The 5,946-nt window shown below is 36.9% G+C and overlaps 1 long non-coding RNA gene across 1 annotated transcript; it reads right to left on the bottom strand.

The window, feature by feature from the left end:
- Positions 1 to 246: 246 nt before the first annotated feature.
- LOC133780494 (uncharacterized) lies at positions 247 to 2,632 on the bottom strand. Its single transcript, XR_009869363.1, has 3 exons — positions 2,617 to 2,632; positions 2,035 to 2,195; positions 247 to 462 (listed from the first exon to the last, which is right to left on the bottom strand). It is a non-coding gene; the product is annotated as an uncharacterized LOC133780494 (long non-coding RNA).
- Between the last annotated feature and the right edge of the window lie 3,314 nt (positions 2,633 to 5,946).

Below are 5,946 nucleotides of genomic sequence, written 5' to 3'. Positions count from 1 at the left end.
TATCTCATGTCGAGCTTCATCAGAAATATTATGTGAGTGTGTGCAATACTTGTCTCTCTGTTTTTTCCATCTTTATGTGTTACTCTTTTGGCTGACGAAATTTGTGCAACAGTTAACACTGATAATACGAACCAGCCAAGATTGCAAAGACTTTAAAGTGAATTTTGCCACTAAACGAATCCAATCACTATAACCTTCAACATTTATGAGCTTTGACAACTGCAACAAAGTTAAAATGATAAATAAGGATGTGGCTTCAAAAGGCATGTAAAATGTGCAGCCATTGCATGTTTACACACAGAAGTATCATATACACACATAAGCCATAACAAGACGTATTGCACTAGCATAGCCAAAAAAGGGAAACATGATATCAAAGACCTTATAATAGTACCTTGTAATTCACTCGGAAGCGACCAAGGAGACGGCAATACTCATGGTAATTATCATGATCTGCAAGACCTGATTCCAAGTGCCACAAATCATTCCGGACAATCAATAAACTCAAAGGAACAAAATAAATAAAGATCAATAGTTCAATAGAAACTCACAGTAGAATATGATAACTAGATGCAACTCTGCAGGATAGCATATTTTGATGTCTCATTTTCTTATCAATAATGTTTGCTTTCTAGCATTCAGCAAAACTTTTATCAAATCTAATAATTACTAAATTTCTTTCAAATTCCATGTCACTGGAGACCCAATACTATTCTATGCTACCATATTACTTTTAATAAGAGATTTTCATACCAGACGCAATTCCTACATAAGAAAAGCATAAATAATTAAGGTAATTAAACAACAGATGATCATGAAATTACTCACTTTTTAAAATTAAACCCCAGTTCTTTCTTCTCAATAATACATCACAACCCTGATTTTTTATTTATTTTTTATTACAAAGACATGATGATGATCCCTGTTGTAAATGGTGAGAGTAGGAATTTCAAAACGTGATAAGATCAAAATTCAACAAGGCACAGAAATGATGAGACGAATGACCAATAAATTAATGCCTTAAATAATGTTTAGCATATATAACAAAAACAACAACAATAATAATAATAAGAATCTCGATTTGATGATCACCATAGTTTCCAATCATCAAGTACAAACATTTCTCAAGAGCACTAGTACTAGTACTACTATATATATAGTTCTAATATTGCTAGTGGCTAAGGGGGTTTGACAGAAGAGAGAGAGCATTTTTATAGGGTCTTTAAAAGTCTGAACCCACCAAGCAGGCTGCATGGCCACACTTTGCAGCGATATATGTAAAGAAAGGCTTTTGGAAAAGATTGTAAATGATACAGGAGCAAAAAGGAAGAGAGATAAAGGGTACTACATGCCATTGAAGGTGAGTCAGTAAACGTGGCTATGTTCTGTACATAAGAAAATAAGAAAATCGATCTTTAACTTTGATTGTCTTGTTTTTCTACATGGAAAAGAGAGAGAGAAACCCCCCATCCATAGCTTGTAGTTGTAGATAGATATAGCTTAATTCAGTGCGACAGTAACCTGTACTCCATGCACACACACACACACCACACTTACCCTACTACTACTACTGCTCTCACGGTACTAACACCACTTCATCTTACTCTGTTTTCACATGCCAAGCCAAGCCATCTCTCAATGTAATTGCCACCTGTTCATTAATTTTCGTCTTTGTTGGACTTCTACCCCTTAAAATATAAAAATAAAAGGTCACAAACCCAGTTTAACAAGCTTTTGATGACCTCTCCACCTGTGTTCCTTCTCATTTTGCCTATGTACTTCTGTTTTTTTTTAACTCCCAACTGAAATGAAAATTCCTTCAGCTGCTCTAGTAAAACATGTACAGATCACCTAATACTCTTACAATCTCCAATTCAACTAAATTCACCCCATGAGGAAAAAGATAGTAAAGAAAGCAAAGATGTGTAGACAACAATGTAATCCATTACAGTCTTCGTCTTGCTCTAAGTCTCTATGTGGTCCAACAAAAACCTATAAAAGAAAGCTTACACATACGTAGAAAAGAGAACCTACCCAAACAAAAACTCATAAATCATTTCATCTGTCCTTTATGTATGGAATATGTATTTGCTGTTAGCAGTATGTATAGACGACGATGGTGTAGACCTCGATGAGATCGTCTTGCCCCATTCAATTGAGCGGCCTGGGCATTTGGTTGAAATTATGGCATAAACCTACCAAAAGTCATATAAATAAAAAAAAACAAATAAATAATATATAGGAGCAAGTTTGGTTGAAATTATGGCATAAACTTAAAATGCAATCTGATACGAGTATGGGCGTTTCTTCTCATAAACCTTCTAAGGATTTCTGGGCTAAAGGGGAGGATGAAAGAGGCACCCCGCTCATGCACATCTGGGTTTTTCTTCTTAGGTGGCGGTCGGCGAGTATGGGTTCTTCTCTCAGGCAAGGATGGGCGCTTCTTCTCAGGTGATGGTCAGCGTTGGGGCCTCGGGGGTACTCTCGCTGAGGATGGGCGCTTCTTCTCAGGCGATGGTCAGCGTCGGGGCCTCCGGGGTACTCTTGCTGAGGATGGGCGCTTCTTCTCGATGGGCGCTTCTTCGACTGGTTTTCTAAGAGGGAGAGAGACCAGACCAGAGTATTTTTTTTTGTCTGAAAGGGTTAAATGATCAAATATATATTATTATGATTTTGTTTTTACTGATAGTTAGAATTAATTTAATTTTAATTTTTGTTTTTGTAATGTTTATTTGTTTTTAAGATTTGTACCCTTTGTTAAAAATAAGTAAGATGACATGTAGGATATTTTTAACACATCATCACACAACTCAGCATCATTTTTATTAAAAATTAAAATAATAAGAGGGAAACATTGGCGCCAAATGCAAAACAATTTCCCTCCAGTATATGTGTAGGGTAACACTCTTTACTTACCCATATTATTAGTAGATAATCATCCTTCTAAAATATTATAATATTGGCAATATTTACCTACCAATAAATCTTACGAATAAATATTGGTGGGTAAAGGTTCCCTTTACCTACCAATATATATTGGTAGGTAAAATATTGGTAGGTAAAGATTAGATTTCTTGTAGTGCATGCTCTAATAATATATATCATGCTTTCTATTCTAGCATGAAGATAAGCCATGTCATTCAATTACTTACTCAACACATATATTCACAACATCAATTACCAAACCATGAGTCGAGCTTGCCATTAGCAGCGAGCATACATGTTCTGTCAGTCTTCAGGACCATAAACCTTGGAAGCTTTGATACCAAATTGTAACACCCTACTAAACCAGGATTGTTACACTATGTGTTTGAAACTGTGCTTAACTCGGTATGCAAGTCATTTGAACTCAAAAGTGTAATTAAAACCGAACGATGATTTAGGTATTAAAAAGTTTGGTCAACAAACTAGAACTTCTCATTTAAAAAGGGTTTGAATAAACATATGGGATCCCAAATTTTTTAAAACAATAATACAAATTTATCGTAATTATAGAAATAGCCGACCTAAGCGACCAAATCGAGTAAATGTCCCATGTTCCTCAAAGTGTCTCGACTGTGGTGGCCGAGCAGACCGAGTATGTATGCGCTGCCCCTGGAGTTCTCCAACTCATGACTGGTTAGTTATCCTTTGCCCTTACCTGCACCACAAAGCACCCATGAGCCTAGGCCCAGCAAGAAAACTTGATCAAGTAAAATAGATATTCAGACAAGCATTCCTCTCAAATATATGCTTTATAAATCATAACCATATATACGTGGATAATTCAACAAGTTTAATGACTCATGTCGAACAGATGCACACCGCTTCCCTATAATGTTCCCACAACTATGGCCTGGCCCCACCACTACGGCGTACATTACGCATGTAGTACCGATAATGATCTGCAGGCTGATAACGGTCTCCCAAATGAAAATCAGTACAAACAAGTTTTGGGTTTTATGCCCTAATTAAAACCAAATTTCTTTGTAATCACATTTTATTATCAATAAAATAATAAAAATCATTTTTTGTCTTGGTCAATCACTTTGCTCACATGTTTTATTTTCAGGATTATTTGTTTAATATAAACTTCTATTAAATCCCAAGTGTTATACCCAAAAATTGGAGATCAATAACGTGGCAATAAAGGTGACAAGTGGCAGTGCATGATCAGTAAAAGACACATTAATAGTCAATAAATACATTGACTCCTCAGAGTTGTGATAAAGGACCCGGTAGACTGACGAAGAATTTGGACTGCTTGAAAGATGTCATAACCAAGCCAAGTGCACCTTGGTCCGAGGAAAGCTAAGGAAAGTGCATCCTAGGAGGCTAAGGAGAATTCATCCTAGGAGAGCTAAGGAGAGTACATCCTAGGAGGTTAAGGAGAATGCATCCTAGGAGGCTAAGGAGAGTGCATCCTAGGAGAGCTAAGGAGAGTGCATCCTAGGAGAGCTCAAGAGAGTGGTCCTAGGAGACCCCAAGAGAGTGGTCCTAGGAGACCCCAAGGGAGTGGTCCTAGGAGACCCCAAGAGAGTGGTCCTAGGAGACCCCAAGGATTTGGTCCGAGGAGAAACATGGCAAGCTAGAGGAGAGTGCCATGTTAGGGGAGAGAAGTGCATGTCCTACCACCATGCACATCCGACCAACAAGTGCATGTCCTACCACCATGCACATGTCCGACCAGCACTTGCATGGGTGGTCAGTAGGAGGTGGATCAACTAGCAAGAGGAGGACTAAGTCAAGATTCCCAGAAACAACTTCAACAAGATATGCGGGAATCTCTCATTCTTCCCACAAATGGGGGGTTTGTTACATTTTGAATTTTGAATGTTTCTTTGTAATTTAAATGTAATAAATATAATAAAATATCTCGATTCTAAGGGATATCAGTTGTATGACCCTAAGCCTATAAATAGAGGGCTTATGGGATTAGAGAGGGGCTTCTTCTGCTTCTTCTTTCTAGAGAGAGAAACTTGGGTCTGAGTATTCTAGAGAGAGAAAGTGCTGGCATTTGAGAGAATTCTTGTATTTTTGCAATCTGTACTGAAGAAACTCAGTTGGCTCAGTCCATCTGATCTTGAGTACGGATCTATAAATCACAACTCTAAGTGGATTAGGCTATTACCAACAATCGGGGCTGAACCACTATAAAACCTCTTGTGTTATTTACTTTTCTTGTTTGAACTGTCTGTTGTCATCTACATTCTCTTGAAGGCTTGTCGTTACTGACGTTCTCACGTCGTTGGCTAAAAACACAGTCAACACCAAGCATATAGCTAATCGTATTTATAGTAACGTAATTACAGTGGAATATAAATATGATTATATGTTCAAACATACGTTAGTCCTAAGATTAGTCAGTGCACAAGATTTATACTGACTTGCCAATCTACGATATTATCTACTTACGCATTGTAATGTTATGTTCTTTCCAGAACATTAGCAAAGTAGATAAGATCGGATGTATATGTTACATCGGACAGGACCGATATTAACAGTAGATAAGATAAGTAAACATACCGTTATTATCTATTCTAGTCATATCATATAGTTGACCATAGGTCAATTCAATCTCAATTCTGAGTGGTTAGTATTCTAACTGATTGTATTATTTGAGTTCTTTGACTTGTTTGTTACCAGCTTACCCTACGGACTAGCCCATACTTACATCTTGGGAACTCGGTAGTATAATTGAGTGGGAGTGTTAATCATAGATATGAACATCTATAGCTTCTGATGAAGAAGTGAAACGATGGTTTCCTTTTAGTTTGGTTCAAGGTGTTAAATGATAGAGATCTCATTTCAGTAATTCAATTAGTTTACTGAAATATCATTTACAAGGAACTAAGTGTTTTAAGGATAAAACACAATGAGGGGTAAAATAGTATTTTAGTCTCATCTCATTGTAGACCGTCTATAGAGGATTGAGTGAGAATTATGGTTGTAACAATGGATAATTAA

The sequence above is a fragment of the Humulus lupulus genome, chromosome 5, assembly GCF_963169125.1.
Source record: "Humulus lupulus chromosome 5, drHumLupu1.1, whole genome shotgun sequence".
Taxonomy (NCBI): Eukaryota; Viridiplantae; Streptophyta; class Magnoliopsida; order Rosales; family Cannabaceae; genus Humulus; species Humulus lupulus.
Note: the sequence above shows the minus strand (reverse complement) of the source record. Positions and strands in the feature narration are given on the sequence as shown.